Source organism: Cyanistes caeruleus, chromosome 20 (genome assembly GCF_971803275.1).
Source record: "Cyanistes caeruleus chromosome 20, bCyaCae1.hap1.1, whole genome shotgun sequence".
Classification (NCBI taxonomy): Eukaryota; Metazoa; Chordata; class Aves; order Passeriformes; family Paridae; genus Cyanistes; species Cyanistes caeruleus.
In genome coordinates this window covers 7,267,008-7,284,807 of record NC_141720.1, presented here as the reverse complement: position 1 = coordinate 7,284,807, position 17,800 = coordinate 7,267,008, and the positions used below count along the sequence as shown (strand labels likewise).

At 51.4% G+C, this 17,800-nt stretch overlaps 1 long non-coding RNA gene across 1 annotated transcript; it reads left to right on the top strand.

Moving 5' to 3' along the window:
* Nucleotides 1-10,446: 10,446 nt before the first annotated feature.
* LOC147649720 (uncharacterized) lies at nt 10,447-11,237 on the top strand. The gene is made up of 2 exons (XR_015278185.1): nt 10,447-10,536; nt 10,711-11,237. It is a non-coding gene; the product is annotated as an uncharacterized LOC147649720 (long non-coding RNA).
* The last annotated feature ends 6,563 nt before the right edge of the window (nt 11,238-17,800 follow it).

Sequence of the window (17,800 nt, the reverse complement as noted above, 5' to 3'; positions counted from 1 at the left end):
GAAACAGCCAGAGGAAAATGCTCCCAGTCCTCTCAAGGCTTTGTTTCACCTGAGTAAAAGTGGCAGGGCCTGGAGGAAGCACCGTGTGGAGGCACAGCTTGGATGTGGTTCCAGCCCAGCAGTGTCAGTGCTCACCCCAAACACCCACAGCGAAGGGATCAGCACAAAGCTCTTGGAAAGAGATTCCCAGGAAATGGAGTTACTGAAATCCTGGAGGAAACTGAGTTCTTGGCATGGAGCAGAGCCGTGCTTTTTCATAGATCTGTGTTTGGTTGGGAGGAAGAAAAGCCCCTCTAAGGAGCCTCTGCTCTCAGGGCAGAAAGCAGCACCCTGGTTTGAGCTGAGCCTGGAATAAGGAGGGAAATCCTCCCAAAAACATGAGGAGAAGCTGCCAACTCCCCTCTGCAGCCCTTCCCTTGTCACGGCATCTGAGCCCTCAGTCCCACCAGCAGCTGTCAGGCACTGCTGGCCATGTTTGCCTCCTATCCCACTCCCACTCCCAAACACAAGCCAGGATAAAAGAAAGCTTGGGAAGCCCCCCCACAGCAGCAGAGCCACCAGGCAGATCCTCTCCAGGCCTGCAGCCAAAAAAGCTGCTGGTTCTTCTTTTCTCAGCCATTTCTCTGCCTGAAGTGGACACTGAGAAAGGAAAAAGTGAGAAATGAGCAGAGTGCTGGGCCTGCAGATGTGTGGGGCCTTCCTGCCAAAATCCCTGCTCGCTCCTTCCCCTGCATCCCAGCTTGAGGAAAACTTCCAGGGGCTCCTCGGGGTGTGAGGTCACATTTTCTACTTTTTCTGCTGCAAATGGGGAAGTGGCCAAGGCCAGGTTGGACAGGGCTTGGAGCAAGCTGGGATAATGGAAGATGACCCTGCCCGTGGAATGGGATGAGTTCTGAGGTTCCTCCCAACCCAAACCAGTCAGGGATTCTGTGCTGTGTCCACATAAATCCCATTTCTTGTGGCCAAGACCACAGAGGGAGCAGGAAAGGGGCAGGAAAGGCTGATCCCAGCAGGGAGGATCACTGTGGATGCTCGCTCTGGGGGATGTTTGCAGAGTCTCAAACATGTCTGCAGTCTCAACTCTTGAGTGTTATTTTTGTAAGCATCCTCCTCCTGGGGTGTGAAGCGATCACCAGAGGAACTCTGCCCTCTCTCAGCTCACACTTTTCCCTAAGAAAATAAATTTGGCTCCCTACCAAAAAAATGAAAATTTAAAAAAATAAAACCAACCAACCCTCATCTTTTAAAGTCAATTTTTTCACTGATTTTTGGCATTCAGAGGAAAACTTCAAATCAAAAATATCTCTGCAGAAATCCTGAAGTCATTATTTTGACAGAAAAGTTGTCGCTGCTAAAATTGCTCATGATAAAAAAAAAATAAAAATTGAAGAGCCATCCCAGCAGTGATGCTGATCCTGGAGCACCACAAGAGGCTGATAGGGCTTGATCAGATCAGGATTTATTCGGAATGAGAGATTTTTTCTTACCAAGAAGATGGACTGAAACAAAAGCAGGCAGGAGCAGTGGTTCTCTGATTTTAAGACGCTTTCTCCAAGATGAGAACTTCCCCCAGGCAGTGGGAGCTCACTGCTGGGATGGAATTTTCAGTAATGGGGATCACTGAGTTGATTTCAGATTTTCTCAGCAATTTTATGAGCTCTAAATTCCTAAAATTACCTTTTCTACCCCAAAATTACCTTTCCTACCCCGAAACAACCCAAGGACGAGCCAGCCCTGGCACCACTCAGCAGCCACACTCTGTCAGGAGCCACAAGAGGGCATTAGATTTATATTTTTCCCTATCCAAAGAAATCCAAGACATTTCCTTGATCCTACTCCATTTCCCAGCTCCCAGGTATGACTGTGGGAATATTTAGTGATTCCTAAAGCTGTAATGAGGCAGCTTGGCTTCCTTTTCATTCCTGCAATTTGGCTTTTTGTTGCCTCCACGGAATAAGAGGAAATGCAGGGAGTGGGAAAAGCAGAACATTTTGAAAATAACAAAAAACACAAACAAACCCAAGCCACAATATTTCCATTGCCTGCAGGAATTGAATGGGCACAAAAGAAATTGAATGAATGTTAAATAAACTTCTGGAAATGGTAAAGGAAGAAGGTTCAGGGGGTTTGCTGGGGTCCAGGGATTCCTCCTGTGCCTGGATTTCATGGAGGTATTTCCTACCCTGACAGCAGCCGTGCTCAGACCTGTCTGGTGTCACTCCAAAGTGTCCACCTGTCCTCAGCTGAGGTCATTCCTCCAGTGAAATGACATTTATGGGACCAGGATCATGTCCTGGGAGAACCCTGCAAGTCTGAAGGGACATTTTTCAACCCTAAAGTGCCATTAGGCCTCGACCCCTTAATTAAAAAATTGTTCAAAGCAGCTGAAAGCCATCAGGCTGCAGCTGCAAAGAAATCACCAGAGGCCCTTGGTCTTAAAAAATGAAGTTTTTTCAGGAATATCAGCCTTGAAACAGGTAAAGAAATCAATGTAGACCAAGGTGTGTAAACGTGAACCTGCCAGGCTGGTGGCTGGAAGAGGAAGGTGCTGTTCAAAATGTCACAGCTGCTCTGTGCATCCACAAAGGAGAGAGAACATTTGGTCTGCAAGGACCTGGAAAAAAATAAATAAAAAAATTCAAAACTTGAAGCAATTTAAGGAAGATTTATTTCCTTTCTGTTCCGTGCACTTCTGGGCTGCCTGATGTATTTGGGAGCCCAGGGAGATGCGTGGGCCAGAGAGAAACTTCCCAGGCCAGGAGGGAAATGCAGATGGAGTCAGCCCTGACTTTGCTTTCCCAGCTAAAACTGTGTCCTAGGGAAATGTGGCACCAAGTCCAAGGCAGAACTGGCCTGGATTTGACTCGTGGTGGCCTCCCAGTGCCTGGTGGCAGACACAGCCCTGACCCAGTGTCCAAATCCCTCGTGGACTGGGGAAGCTTGAGAGCTGAGCGTTGTTCCACTGAGCAAATCTCTTCATCCTCAGCCCCAGGAAGGTGGAACAGGAGCCCTGTGGCCAACAATGTGCCTGGTTGTGTGTCTGCAGGTGTCTGGGAGAAGACCTGCTCCAAACCCTCTCCAGCACCAGCCCTGAAGTGCTGGGGGAGGGCTGGAGCTCTGTCTCTCTTCCTTGGAGGATTTGATGTTCTTCCAATCCATCCTGAGGCTGCCAGGTTCTCCAGCTCAACAACAAAACTCGTTAATCAAAGCAGCCTCGTGCTCCTGCTGCCAGCACGTGGCTGCCACACATCCACTTCCCCAGCTGACATCTGCCATCCCGGGGAAAAACAGGTGGATTCCAGCCCAGGAATACCTCCCACATCAAAAACACCTCCCACAACACACCCACCCCAGCCAGGCCTGCATGGAGCCAAGGGAACTTACCCAGGATGGAAAATAAACCCCAGCAAATCCCAGCGGGGAGGGAACACCCCTGCCCAGCCTCTTCCCTTGATCCTTTCCTTTCCCAAAGCCACCCTCATCCCTTAAAACATGTTAAGCACTGGCACCCCTGGTGTCTTCTGTGTTCCTCTCCTCTCTAATATGATTTATTTCACAGGGCAGATAATAAGGCCGTTAATTCTTTGGCTCCTGCTGTGAACGGTTTAATGGAACATGACAAGAAAACAGCATTTCTTTCGTGGGAGTAATTATTGGCTGACTTTAAGTCTTTACCTACAGCAATAGCTGTGAGAATAGTCCCATTAAGAGCAGGTGGAGACATTAAATCCTTGGAAATTGCAAGTGTTTTTTAAGCTGAAAGACAGCTTAAATGACCAGAGCTGGGACAGTCACCTTAGTGCCCATGAAATATTTTCCTGAGGGCAGAGTAGTTGCCCTGACTGTGGCAGAGGAACCATCCTGTGCTGAAGGAGGGGATCAAGGATATCCATTTATTCCAAATTTTCAAGGAGGAGCTTGCTCGTGGGATGTACCCACCCTGACCATTAGGAAAAAAAAAAGTAAGTCTTTCATGGAAAAAATAAATGTGGGGAGAACAGGAGAAGACAATTAGGATGGAGGAGGTGTGAGAGCCGCAGGCAGACGCAGCCCTGACCTCGAGGCTGCCTCAGACAAATGGTTTCCCTCTGCTTTCCCTGCAGGACTGAGCTGGAAAATCCTCATCAGGCACGCTGAGTGGATGCAGCTTTGCTGTCGGGGCACTGCTCCACTGGTTTATTGTGGTGGGGTTGCTCCCATTGCTAGGAGACGCCGTGTTGCTGTTGGCACTGGGGGATGGATGTTGGCTGTGTCAGAGCCCACATGTGCAGGGGAGGTGACTCATGAGATCTGGATCCTGACTTTCAGGCTGCCTCGAAAATTCTGGAGAACATTCTCTTCTGCTGACACATGGCCACGGCAGCTCCTGACAGACACCCCAGAACCCCACAGGGACCTGAGCACCTGCAGGGCCCCCAGATCCATGGGGAAGGGCCCTGGGGGGACTGTCCTGTCTCTGGAAGTGTTCAAAGCCACATTGGATGGGATTTTGAGCAACCTGGTCTAGTGGAATTTGTCCCTTCCCATTAGAACATGATCTTTAAGGTCCCTTCCAACCTAAATCCCCCACAGCTGCAAGATCTCATCACAGCCCCTTTCCAGCACTCAAAAACCTTTGCAACACCAGTGGATTTCCCTTTTTCCCTGGGGATCTTGCACTAAATATTGCCTGGATCAGCTGCTCTGTGTGCCCAGGCTGAACACAGGCTTTGCCATCCTTGTTGGCTATTTGGATAAAGTCCCAGTGTTGGTCACCTCCCCCAGCTCTTGGCACCCAAAATTGTGAGGTCCAAGCCCTTGCATGGGTGAAAAAGCCACCCCTGAGGAGCCACGTCCCCAGTGTCCCCAAGGACAGGCTGTCCCCAGAGCCAGGGCCAGTCCAGGGCTGGGCTGCAGCTCTGGAAGCCTGGAGGAGTTCAGGAGTTCAGCCGCAGCTGCATGGCTGTGAAACATCTCCAGGCTGCAAAATCAGCCTGGAAAAGCCACGTCCCAACCCCTGGCTGCTCTTGAAAGTCAAAATCCCAAGAGCAGATAAAAACCTCAGATCCAACCCCTCTCCAGGAGGGTTTGCACTGAACTCTGCTCCGAGATGAGATCCAGCACCCCACAGCTCCCACCTCTCCTGTTTTAGTGATGTTTTGTCCAAAAATCAAAGAGGTGCAGAGATATTTACTATCACACATTGATCTGAAACATCCCACCTCTCTGCTTTGCTTCCCAGTTTTCCACAGCTCCTGGCAGCCTTTGGAGACACAGAGCAGCCACAAAAGTGCACAAAAGGCACACAGAACCCTGGTCGCTGCCTTACCTCTTGTCCCTGTCCTTAAAATGCCCTGGAATGTCTCTAATCAGCCCCTCATGTGCCTGCTGGATCCCTGGAGAGTAAAAAATCTGTCATTCCAGCTTGCACAGATGTCAGAAAAGGAGGAAGGAAAAACTGTTCCTCAAAAGTCTCCCTTTGTGGGACAGAAATCCCAGTTTGTCCTGGTTCGTGGGGTGCCTCGCTGAGGGTGTTCTGACACGGCTCATGGGGTGCTGATGATGCCTGGTGCATTTTGGGATGCAGTTCCCTCTGCTCTGGGGTGTGGGACCGGCTCTGACCCCTGGGGCTCTTTCCAGGTCGTGTTGAGCAGCTCAGAAGTGACACAAAGCACAGGGGTTATGAACACCCTCTCCCTAATTCCCTAATTCCCCAAATCTGCCTCGTTCAGGCCATCCCTGAATTTCTGCAGAGCCAGTGTCGAGGCTGCCCTTTGTTGAAGAGCTGCCAAACCTCCACCCAAACCTCTTTGCCGACTCCTGCCAAAGCTGGCTGAGGCCCAGAGGCCCCGGGGGAAGAGTTTTGAAGAAGTTCCAGGCCAAGGTGCAGCTGGAGAAAGGCGGGAGCATCCCTAGAGCAGCCTGGCAGTGCCAACAGAGCCACCAGCGATGCCACACACACAGCCCTGCTCTGGGGCTGGGCACGGGGATGCTCACACGTGGCCTCAAGCTGCCATCTAGTGTTTTCCACATGGATCCTGCTGCCAGAGCCAGGGAAGAGCAGCCCAGAGCTGGGTTTGGCCGCAGCTCCAGCAGGACCCTGAGAGCAGCAGGGCAGGAGTGGGATGCTGGCTCCCAGCACCAGGAATTTCAGCCATCGAGGTTATGGTATTGTCCAGATTGGATTTTAGCTCTGCTGGGTTAGTGCCATATTCCAAGGAAGCAGAGCATCCAGAGCTTTAAAGTGTTTATAAAAATCAGCAATGTAAAAACTGGGAAGATTAAATCAGTCCAAACAAAAAAGGCCCACTCTAATCATGGCAGACCGAGCTGGGACGGTGTCACATAAACAGGGGAGGGGTGGCCACAGTTGTGGCCAGGCTTGTTGGGAGTCAGATGGAGCTGCCAAAAACTACAGTAATGTTATTTCTCTCTTGGAGAATTCCAGGGTTTGTCCCCAGAGCAGATGCAGGTGGCATCTCAGGATGTTCCCCCGTGTCCTGCTGGAGCTGCCTCTGGGGTGGGACAAAGGATACTGGAGGCACTGAGGGGTCAGCAGCACATGGAATGGGATGCACAGAGCTGGGGTGGCACCAAATGTTCTGCTTGATGTCAGGGACAAGTTCTGGCCACCTTCAGCCTCATCTGGGCTTCACCAGCCTGGCCTAAAGGAGCTACAAAACACAACACTGCCCATCTCTGAGCTTCCATTTGTTCAATTCCCTCTCGGAACGGAGGCGATGTTGACATCAGGTGCTGAATTACCCCCGGTCCCTCCCGGGGAGCAGATTGCTCGTACTCAGAAGCCACAGTGGTTTGTTTGTTTTGTAAACCAGGGCCCCTCCCGGCGCTGCTCCAGCACGCCCTCCCTCCCTCCCGGAGCTGAAATCCAAGCCCTTCCCACCCAACAGAAGCTCCATTCATTCCCTGCTCATTCTCTGTCAGCTCAAGCCCTTCCAGAATCCCCCTCAGCAGACCCTGAGGTCGGTGTGGACAGTGGCTCCCAGGTGAGGCTGGCACAGATCTTTTGGGATGGGATGTTTTGTCCACGCTGGAATGATGTGGGATCTTCTGTGGGCTCAGGTGCCGCACCCTGCGCTCGGTGGGGACAGAAATGTCACAGCAGCCACCTCTGTGTCACCAAATGAACAAGCACCAGGACATGGATGGGAGCTTGGGGCATCTATGTTTTATGAAAATCAGATTATTTACTTATCATTTCCTGCTCACACTTCAGCTTCCCATTGCCCTCATAAGAATTCCCTGCAGAAGGCAGCAGGTTTGATGGAACTCTCCTCCTCCTGGCCCTTCCCACCCCTCTCATCACCTCCTCCAGGCCTCGTGGCTCTCTGGGCCATGACCTGAGGGCTGAGCACACAAGGCTGATCCCACATTATCCAAATGCATCCCAGATGGTGGCAGAGCCCAGCAGGGTCCAGCCTTGTGGGACTGCTGGAGCAGCACCTCAGGATAACCCTTCACCAGGCAGAAAATTTGAATTTGGTGTATATTTCAATTTGAGGCCTCTCCACTGATTTTTTGGTTCCTCCTGCTCCTCAGCAAGGTGCAACACCACCTTCCACTAAACCAGACTGTTCCAAACCCCATCCAGCCTGGGCTTGAACAGTTCCAGGGATGGGGCAGCCACTGCTGGTGGCTGCAGCACCATCACCCAGACCAAGCCCAAACTCTCAGGGAGGCTCTTTGCAAAAATAAAAAAATAAAAGAAGAGACTGGTTTAAATTAAATGGCTCATCTCACTGACAAATTCAACTGCAAGAACCATGTGAGTTCAGGAAAAAAAAAAAAAATCTGCTCCCTGCACAACACAAACACAAACAACCCCCGGAGCAGATGGGAGCAGCTGTCTGGGAAAATTGGTACTAATTGTTGCTTTGCTGGAGAATTCACAGCCTCGGCTCCACGCAGCTCCTGGAGCAGGGAGAGCTCCCAGCAAGGAGGGGATCAGCTCTGGTTTGGTTTTGGGGAGGGAAAAGAGGCTGAGGGGGATGAGTTGAGCCCTAAAAGTGGCAATGCCGAGGCACAAGAAGGCAGACGAGCCTGTAGTGAGCCAACGGTGCCATCACCACCCAGGCACCTCTTGGAGGGAAGATTTGACCAATCTGATCCCAGTGACACTTGGAACCACAACTCTTCTGGCAAATATTGGACAAATTCAAACCTTTCCTCTCCTGCCTTGCCCTGGCTGGAGAATGGAGACAGCCTCTTGGAATTCCATGGATCCCAGGGAATGGTGACAGCACAGAGTGTCACAACTGGAGGAGCTCTGAGGGACAGGGTGGGATTGCTGGGCTGTCCCTTCCAGCTCAGGATACTCCTTGATGCTCTGACTCTCTGATTTAGCCTAGAGGAGCCCTCAGCACATGGTTTCATGTCCCAGATCATCTTTAAACAGGATTAAAAGGCATTTCCAAGGTTTCATAGCGAGTGCCAACCCCATCGGGCTGTAAATGCTGCAGCACAGCCGTGCCTGAGCTCTGCTCCTCCTGCACCAACCCCTGGCATTTACAGGGAGCCTCTGCCCAAACCTGCCCTTCCCAAAACTTCATTCAGTTCTCGACACCCAGAAATCTCTTCCCAATTTGTGCCATTATCACCCGTCCCAGCTTCTGTGATGGGAAAGGTGAAATTTCCCAGCTTCTGTGATGGGAAAGGTGAAATTTCCCAGCTTCTGTGATGGGAAAGGTGAAATTTCCCAGCTTCTGTGATGGGAAAGGTGAAATTTCCCAGCTTCTGTCACTCTCCAGGCTGAGCCAGGAGCTGAGAGCTGAAAAACCTGGAGAGGTTCAGCCTCTCCAGCAGCATTTTCATGCTCAAGTGGAGTCGCTGGAGCTCGGGAGAGGGAGATATTATGGGCTAATGCAAACAGCACTGAGAAGACTGAACATAATTAAGGCCCTAACGACAAATGTTGGACTTGGGTTTAAGCTGCCAAAAAAAATCTCCATCCTAACATCCCTGCAGAGGGATAAAACGCTGAGCAAACCTGGGGGAAAGAGGGAGAAGATAGTGCTTTTCATTTCCTGGACTGATTTATGCTCTCCAAACAGCATCACACGCTGTCGCTGACAATTTCATGCTGAGTTACTCCTGCTGCCTCCCCGCCAGAGCGATACCTACAGATGGGAGGAAGATTTGCTGTGCCTGGAAAAGAAGAGAGGGAATATTTCTAGCTGACAGCTTGTTTTCTTTGGTCAATGCATGGAAGGGTTTGAGTTCATTATTTCATGTCTAGGCTCAGTTCCCAGCCACCAAAGGCAGAGCTGGAGACAGGGGATTAGACAGAAACCCAAATGCTTCTCCTAAATTTGCCCAAGCAAGTGAGCAAAATGTGCCTGGGGACATGGAAATGAGTTAATTGCTGTAATCCGAGTCCTGGAGAACATTTAAATTGGGTTGCAGAGGGGAATTCAGTACTTTAAAGCACTTTTGGAGCCAAAAACCTTGAGGTACCGGGCACCCATGGGTGCTGTGCTGGGGCTGAGCACCGAGGGAGGGGATTGAGGAGGAGGAGGAGGAGGAGGAGGAGGAGGAGGCACAGCAGCAGCACTTGGGATGTGGCTGATAGGCACCTCCAGCTCCCAGGCCTGGGGTGCAGTGCCTCCCATCCATCCATGATTTAGGATCAGTTTTGGCTGCAGCCAGGGAGGCTGGAGCTGGAACCCAAGCTGCAATAGCACAGGGCAAGAGCCTGTGTCAAGAACAGCACCAAAGAAACAATATTTTCTTCATGTGGTGATTCAGAAAGCAAAGGTGGGGGGTTGGAGGGGGTTGGAGGGGTTGGGTACCTCCTGTTCAACATCCAGCTGGTGGAAACTGCTGGGAATCAGGTCCTTAAATAGATTTTCAGTGCACTCTGTGTGACACAAAGGATGCGTGGATGGGAGAATCCATTGCCAGGAGGGGCTGGAGAATATCTGAATTCTTATTTGCATTTCTGCCTCCTCCTGGGGGTCTGCAAAGGGCCAGTAAAGCCTTTCAGGATGCTGGGAGCAGCCTGGGCAGGGTGCTCAGGGTGCATTGTCCAAAAGCCTGACCTGCATCTCCACAGACATGTCAGGGGATGCTCTTTGCTGTCACCACTGAAAAATCTTGTAGTGGGTTCAGGACATCGCTCCTGAGCAGTGTAAACAGCTTGGAAAGGTCAGGGCAGGGAAAACACACATTCCCAGGACAGCTGGGCTGGGAGTGACTGCGTGGATTGAATGCAGAAACGGGGAGCTCACGGAGCTCTGCCACCTCTACAGGACACGGCACTGCCAGGAGCCACAAGGTCTGAGAAATCTCATCCCAGTGACACTTGGAAACACAACTCTTCTGGCAAATATTGGATAAATTGAAACCTTTCCTCTCCTGCCTTGCCCTGGCTGGAGAATGGAGACAGCCTCTTGGAATTCCATGGGAATGGTGACAGCACAAAGAGTGTCACAACTGGAGGAGCTCTGAGGGACAGGGTGGGATTGTCGTGCTCCAGGCACAGATCAGTCCTGGCACTGCTGAGCTGAGCTCCCCTCCTGCTCCTGAGGGCTCTGCAAGGTGAGTCTGAGGTTCCACCATGACCAGACCCAGCTGCTGGGCTCATCCCTCTCCTCTGTACGAGTTCCTGATCCTCTTGTTCCCTCCCTCCCCGAGCCTTCTGTGTTTGCCTTTGCTGAAGCCCACAGCTGTCCCTGAGCCCACATTTGCAGCCCTGATGCTTTTGCTTTCCAGGAACGTTTTGTGTTTTGGTGTTTCCAGCGGGTATGGAAACCAGCCTTTGGCAAACCCTTCCCGTGCTGGAGCTGGGTTCTGGCTCTCCAACACCCCAATCCCTGCGGATTCAGCACATCCACACTCCCCAGAGTGGCCAGGGTCAGGCAGACAGGGCAGCTGGAAGTTGCCTGAACACAGGAATTCTCATGGTTGCTAAGCTGGGATTGACATCTCCTGCTCATCCCATTCACCAGCTTCCAAAAATTAATGGTCCCTGCTCAGCTTGAGCAAGAAGAGCCCAGCCTGGGATGTGTCTGAGCTGGGAGAAATCCATTCCCAGTCCGTGAGGATTTCGGGACTCGTGGCAGACACAGAAAGCAGCAGGACAGAGGAGGAGCTCATTTGGAGGGATCCAGGAGGAATTTCCCCTCTCCCAGGGGATCAGCAAGGCCCAACCAAGCCCAGGAAAGCAATAAAGAAAAAGCCCATCTGGACAACACCCTTCTCCTGATTCAGAATGGGAAATAAAATGCAAGAAAAGGAGACTTTGCTTTATTTTTTTCCTTTTTTCTTTCTTTTGAGCAGCCAGTAGGGCCTTCATATTTTCCCACTGACATCATCCAGCATGGTTTGAATCTACAGTGACTGGTAAAGCCTCAAAGGCATAATTGCAGTTGTCTTAGGAAAGTGAAATCATATGGTGCTCCCAAGATCCCCTTTTCTTTTCTTTTCTTTTCTTTTCTTTTCTTTTCTTTTCTTTTCTTTTCTTTTCTTTTCTTTTCTTTTCTTTTCTTTTCTTTTCTTTTCTTTTCTTTTCTTTTCTTTTCTTTTCTTTTCTTTTCTTTTCTTTTCTTTTCTTTTCTTTTCTTTTCTTTTCTTTTCTTTTCTTTTCTTTTCTTTTCCCCCTTTCCCTTCCCTTCCCTTCCTGTACCTTCTCTTCCCTTTTCCTCTCCCTTCCCTTTTCTCTTCCCCCCCATTTTAATGTTTCTCGCTCAGCTCCCAGATGTTTCCTGATGAGAAAAAGCAGAAGAAGCAGCAAAGCGAGGCCCAGAGTGAGATGCTGGAGTGGGAAAGGCCACGTGGCAGTGGGAGCTTCCCAGCCAAAGGAGGGAAGTGCTGGGAGGTGCAGCCTGAGGCTGTTGGGACACAGATCTGGCTGGACACTCACCCCCTTCACATCCCAATCCCATCCCAATCCCATCCCAATCCCATCCCAATCCCAATCCCAATCCCAATCCCAATCCCATCCCAATCCCATCCCAATCCCATCCCAATCCCAATCCCATCCCAATCCCACTGGGAGCTGCCCCAGCCTCTCGGTGCTCTGGAAAGGAGCAGAGCACAGACACGCCCTGGGCATAGCCAGCCTGCACTGCTGAGGAAATTCCAGAGCCAGGCAGGACCTTCTGCAGCCCCGTGGGATCGGGAATGTGGGATCCAGGATGGGGGATGCAGGGTGTGGGATATGGGATGGGAGATGCAGGGTGGGGAGTGTGGGATGAGGATTCAGGATGTGAGATAGAGAATGCAGATGCTGGGTGCGGGATGTGGGATATGAGATATGAGATAGATATGGGATGCGGGATGTGAGATCAGGGATGAGGGATGTGAGATATGAGATAGGTATGGGATGCAGGATATGAGATAAGGGATGCGGGATGTGAGATCAGGGATGTGGGATATGAGATATGGGATGTGGGATATGAGATAAGGGATGTGGGATATGAGATATGAGATCAGGGATGAGGGATATGAGATCAGGGATGAGGGATATGAGATCAGGGATGTGAGATATGAGATCAGGGATGCGGGATGTGAGATAAGGGATGCGGGATGTGAGATATGGGATGAGGGATATGAGATAGATATGGGATGTGGGATATGAGATAAGGGATGTGGGATATGAGATATGAGATCAGGGATGAGGGATATGAGATAAGGGATGTGGGATATGAGATATGAGATCAGGGATGAGGGATATGAGATCAGGGATGTGGGATATGAGATATGAGATCAGGGATGAGGGATATGAGATAAGGGATGTGGGATATGAGATATGAGATCAGGGATGAGGGATGTGAGATGAGGGATGTGGGATATGAGATATGAGATCAGAGATGAGGGATATGAGATCAGGGATGTGAGATATGAGATCAGGGATGAGGGATATGAGATAAGGGATGTGGGATATGAGATATGAGATCAGGGATGAGGGATGTGAGATGAGGGATGTGGGATATGAGATATGAGATCAGAGATGAGGGATATGAGATCAGGGATGTGAGATATGAGATCAGGGATGAGGGATATAAGATCAGGGATGCGGGATGTGAGATCAGGGATGCGGGTGTAGGGCCGGTACCCACGGCCGGCCGTTGCCATGGAGACGCCGGGGATGCGCGGGGTTCGGGCGCCACCCGGTGGGGGCGCGGGGACATCGCAGCCCCCAAAATCCCGATCCCCCGGGAATGGATCCACGGGATCCGCACAAAATCCCGAGGGGTTCCCGCACAAAATCCGAGGGGTTCCCGCACAAAATCCGAGGGGTTCCCGCACAATCCCAGACCTCAAGCTGGGCTTTCACGGCAGCCGCTTCCTCAGCCAGCGCAAGAGCAGAGCACCAGAACTGAGGAATTCTTTCGTCTCCTTGACCTTGCTGGAGCCAGTGGGAACCTGCAGAGGCAGTTTAAACTCTTCCTTCCTCGCGTGATCCCGCTTAACAAGCCTCAGCCTTCCTCTCCCCGCCCCAAAATCGCTTCAATAGGGCCAAGCTGGGACTTGCTGGCACAAGGAAGTGAAGGTGGTCAATGGGAACTTCCCGAGGCTTCCTGAGAAACCCGTCCATCCCACTGCCTGCTGATCCCAACGCTGCTTCCATCGCCTTATCCCTTTCAGATCATGCAAATCCCTGAACGCAGCGGGCCCAGGGAGACTCCCAAGTTGATGTGCTGGATTTTCCTTTCAGGTTGGATTTTTCCCATGGGAAAAAGGAAAATTATCTTTATTCAACATAGAAGCCCTGCACACACTCCTGGCACCAAGGATACTGGAACTAAAAGTGTGGGAGAGGGACTCTCCACAGCACCAGGCACTGAAATGAAGTCTCTCAGCAGAGCAGAGAGAATTTGGGCAGTTCAGAGCTGTTGTAGGCAAAAATCCACAGCTGGAATTGTGAAATCTCACTGGTGGGAAAGAACTGAATGTGCATTCATAGGAGAGGAATGGCAAATTTTGGAGCTCTCAAGCAAAAGCCAATCTGCAAACAGAGCAGGGGAGTTGTGTATTTTGATAAAATAAAGTGGAATATCCCAAGTGATGCAACTAAAAAAGAGCCAAGAGACAGAGCCATGGACTAGGAGACTGCTCACACACTGTGCTCCTGCAACACGGACTGTTCTGAGCAGGAAAAATGAGGTTTTACCTTTCTGGAGAACAGAATAAATGATTCTCGAACTGAAGATTTGGGAGAGTAGGAGGGGGGGTCTGGGGAAAGAGGAATTTCCTCATGGCTGGAGGAAACCTGCTGGGGTCGGTGAGGTCCTGGAGATGAGGGGAGGAGCAGGGGATGCTCCGGGAGCTGGGTGAGCGCACTGGGGGGAGACAGAGAGCCGGAGCGAGGGAAGGAGCCGGGAGCAGCTCGGGTGTGTGACACTCCAGAGAGCTGTCCTTTGCTCCGAGACAAGGGACATGTCACACCCCTGGGGCTCTCCCGTGCGCTCAGCTCCGGCCTCCAAAGCCCTCGTGATGTTTTCTGCTCGCACAGGGAGGTGAAAAGCTCCTCTCTCTGCCCTGCTCCTCCTCAGCCAGCCCTGGCTCCCAGCTCCCCGCTTTGTCCCGGCTCTCTGCTCAGCCCCTCACCCCAGGTGGCTGCCCGGGGGTCCTGCCTGTCCCCAGGGTCCCCAGGCTGAGCTCAGGGATGGAGAATTGCTCCAGTGGGACACACCTGCCCTGCCAGATCTGAGCTGTCACTGAGTTCATCTCTAGCCAGGCCTTGCTGTGCTGATGCTCGGGCAGGAGGAGTCCCCAGCCTCTTGGTTATCTCCTTAGGACCCAGATTTGGCTCTTCAGAAACCACTTTTCTAAAACTCTATAAATAAATCCCATTCTGCGTGCTTGAGTTAACATTAGCCTAAAAACCACCCTCCTTACAGCTCATGTCAGGCAAACAAGACAGGCTTGATAAGTGGAGAGAGTGATTTATAAAGGCACCATATGGGAGCTTGTCTAAGAATCATAATTGATTAGTGAGCTGCAGAAATATTCGGTGGTGCAGACACCAAATCCCTCACAGGTTCAGCTCCTCCTGAGGCCTGGCACCCATTCCAGCACGAAAATCACCCTGAGCCAAATTCCCTGAGGGGCTGCTCAGCCCTGTCCCACCTTTCAGGGGTTCTGGAAGCATCCTGAGAGCTGGAGGACACGATGCATCCGCGGGTGGGTGTGAGTGCTGCCATCCATCTGCCAAGTCCTGTGATTTTCTCTGTGCTCCAGGAAGAACTTCTGGCCTGGGATGTGTCTGGACCCTGCAGGCAGGTCCCAGGCCACGAGGATTCTCATGGCAAGAGCTCCCAGTGCTGACAGACAAGCAGGGAAACAGCCTGGGTTCCCTCTGCACCAGGGATTTGGGGCTCAGCGAGAGCCAAGAGGATCCCTCAGCACACAGAGTGCTCAGGACACTGAAACAAACATTGGGTTTGTTCCACACCAGCCTGCCCAGGGCTGCCCTGAGTCCCAGCATGGAGCTCTGGGGACTCTCAGAGCTCTCTGTGCATAAAAAGGGTCCTTACAGGCTCACGGCCTCTCTGTGTCACTGGGCATGAAGGGAGACATAAAATACTCCATTTAGAGCCTGAGCCAGAAATCCCTATTTCTAGCAGCAGGCAGCATCCAGTGCCCATTAGCCAAGAGTTGTTGAGTTAATTAGAAATGTATATTTGATACCGGGGCTCCGCACGCCGCTAAGGTTTAATAATTGATTTGTAATTTATTTGCCCATTAATTCTTCCTCTTTCAGAGCCAAGCCAGGAGCTGGTGCAGGCTCGTCCATCATCCCAGGCAGCAGCAGCAGCAGCGCAGCCCCTGCTCCCCCTGAGCTGTCGGGGGTGACAGACTGGAGCTCGTGCAGGCTGTAATTAGTTACTGACTTCAGAAGCTTTTTATAGGAGCTGCGTGTGCCTCTCGAGGAAGATTAACAAAGGGTTCCTTTCCCACGGACTCGGGCCGCGTGTCAGCACGAGCCAGGCTCCAGAAATTATTGATTCCCTTTCCATAAGGTTTGCATTTCCAAGGTAAGTGATTTGGCTCTCACAGGCGGCGGGTCCCAGGGCTCCATCCATCACGGCACAGCAACGGGGCTGACCCAAGCACCGGCAGCAGGTTCAGCCTTAAACAGAGCCTGCAACACTTCCCCTCCCTGCCACCATTTATTATGACAAGGAGAAGGGTTTCTGAGGTGCCCATTCCCAGTTAATCAGAGGGAAAACATAATTACAATCCCTGAGACCCCCTCTCATTTCTCCTGTCACAGGATCAGGGATCATTCCTGTCTGCTCATTCCTTTTATTTGCCGTGTGTTTTCTGAAATCTCACGGTTGTGTCTGACTTGGAGTTTTCAAAGCCACCAGAGGAAAACAGAGTTTCCCAAACTCCTGGAACATCCTGGAAACCATGAACAGTCTGGATGGACCAGAGGACACTGAGACACCCACGAGCAGCAGGGCAAGCAGGCAAAATCCCAGCAGGATGGGAAAGGGCCCTGACAACAACAGCTGGAAAGCAGGAAAATATTATGAGTAGTCAAGAAGAGCATTTCGCAGAGGTGAAAATCCCATTTTTAATCAAGAAAATCCAGCCCACACTCTTGCTAGGAAGGAGAGGCCTGTGCCTGCCCAGTGCTGACTCCCCTCTCATCTCAGCAATCCTCATCCTCTTCTGGAAACCTCTGGCTGTCAGAACATGCCCTGAGAGAGGAATAAGGATGGGAAAAGTGGGTTGGGATGAGGCAGGAATGCCAGCTCCCCACATGGGCAGGGCAGAGACAAGACAAAAGGCTCCAGGAAGGTTGGGAGGCCCAGGGATGATTTTGGCAGGAGGGAGGCCACAGAACAAGCCAATCTTCATGTGTGAAATCCCACATGGAGCTGCTGCTATAAATAAGGCTGACGGATTGATTGCCATAAATCATAACCCTGCTGACACCCCGGAGCTCTGGCAGGCAGCAGGGATGCTCGTGGGGCTGGTTCTGGTCCCTTGGCAGAGGCAGGAGAGAGATTACTCATTCCTGTGTTTCCTGAATCCACCTCCTCCCTCCCCCACTGGACGAGGGCTGGAACAGAAGGATGGATTGAATTTCCTTGGGAAGGAGTTGGTGACATCTCTTCATCATGGGGGTCCCCAGATTTGCAGGATCAAGTCCTTGTAGTCCCAGGGACAGTGATGCTTTCAGCACAGTCACAGCTTGTTTGGGGCAGAAAAAAAATAAGAATCCAAATCCTTTTCCTTTGAAGTTAAACCCCTGATTTACACGGAGCTGTGCGGGAGCCCTGAGCTCTGGAGCAGATCAGCTCTCACCACAGCCAGGTTTGCCCTCAGCCTCAGCCTGGCCTGCTCCAGAAATGCTCCAGAATGAAAGCCAAGGAGCAGGACCAGCCCAGGATCAGCTCACACATTCTTGCATGGGAATGATCCTCTGGGAGCACAGAGCACACCCAGGGCTCTCCCTAGAAATGGTTTAGGGCAGCACAAAACCACCTGCTTCCTTTGTCTGATCTGCCTGTAACTTCCCTGGCTCCAGCAGAATTCCTGATTTACACCCCTGGGAAGATACCAGAGTTTTCCCTGGATAAAGACCCCCAGCAAAACCCCACACCCCCAGCCAGCACCAGAGTCTGGAGCTTGTCCTTCTCATTCAACCCCTTTTCCACAAACATGCTTCCCTTAAAGTTCACAATGTTCTGGGCATAAATCCTTCCCCTCCCTTCCATGCTGCTGGAAGTTTGCTACCAGCTATATATTTTTAGATTTTAAAAATGTCACCCTCAAGTGCTCCGAGCGCACGTAACTACCGTAAGAAACAAACCCATATAGACTTGCTGTCAATAACCCGGCC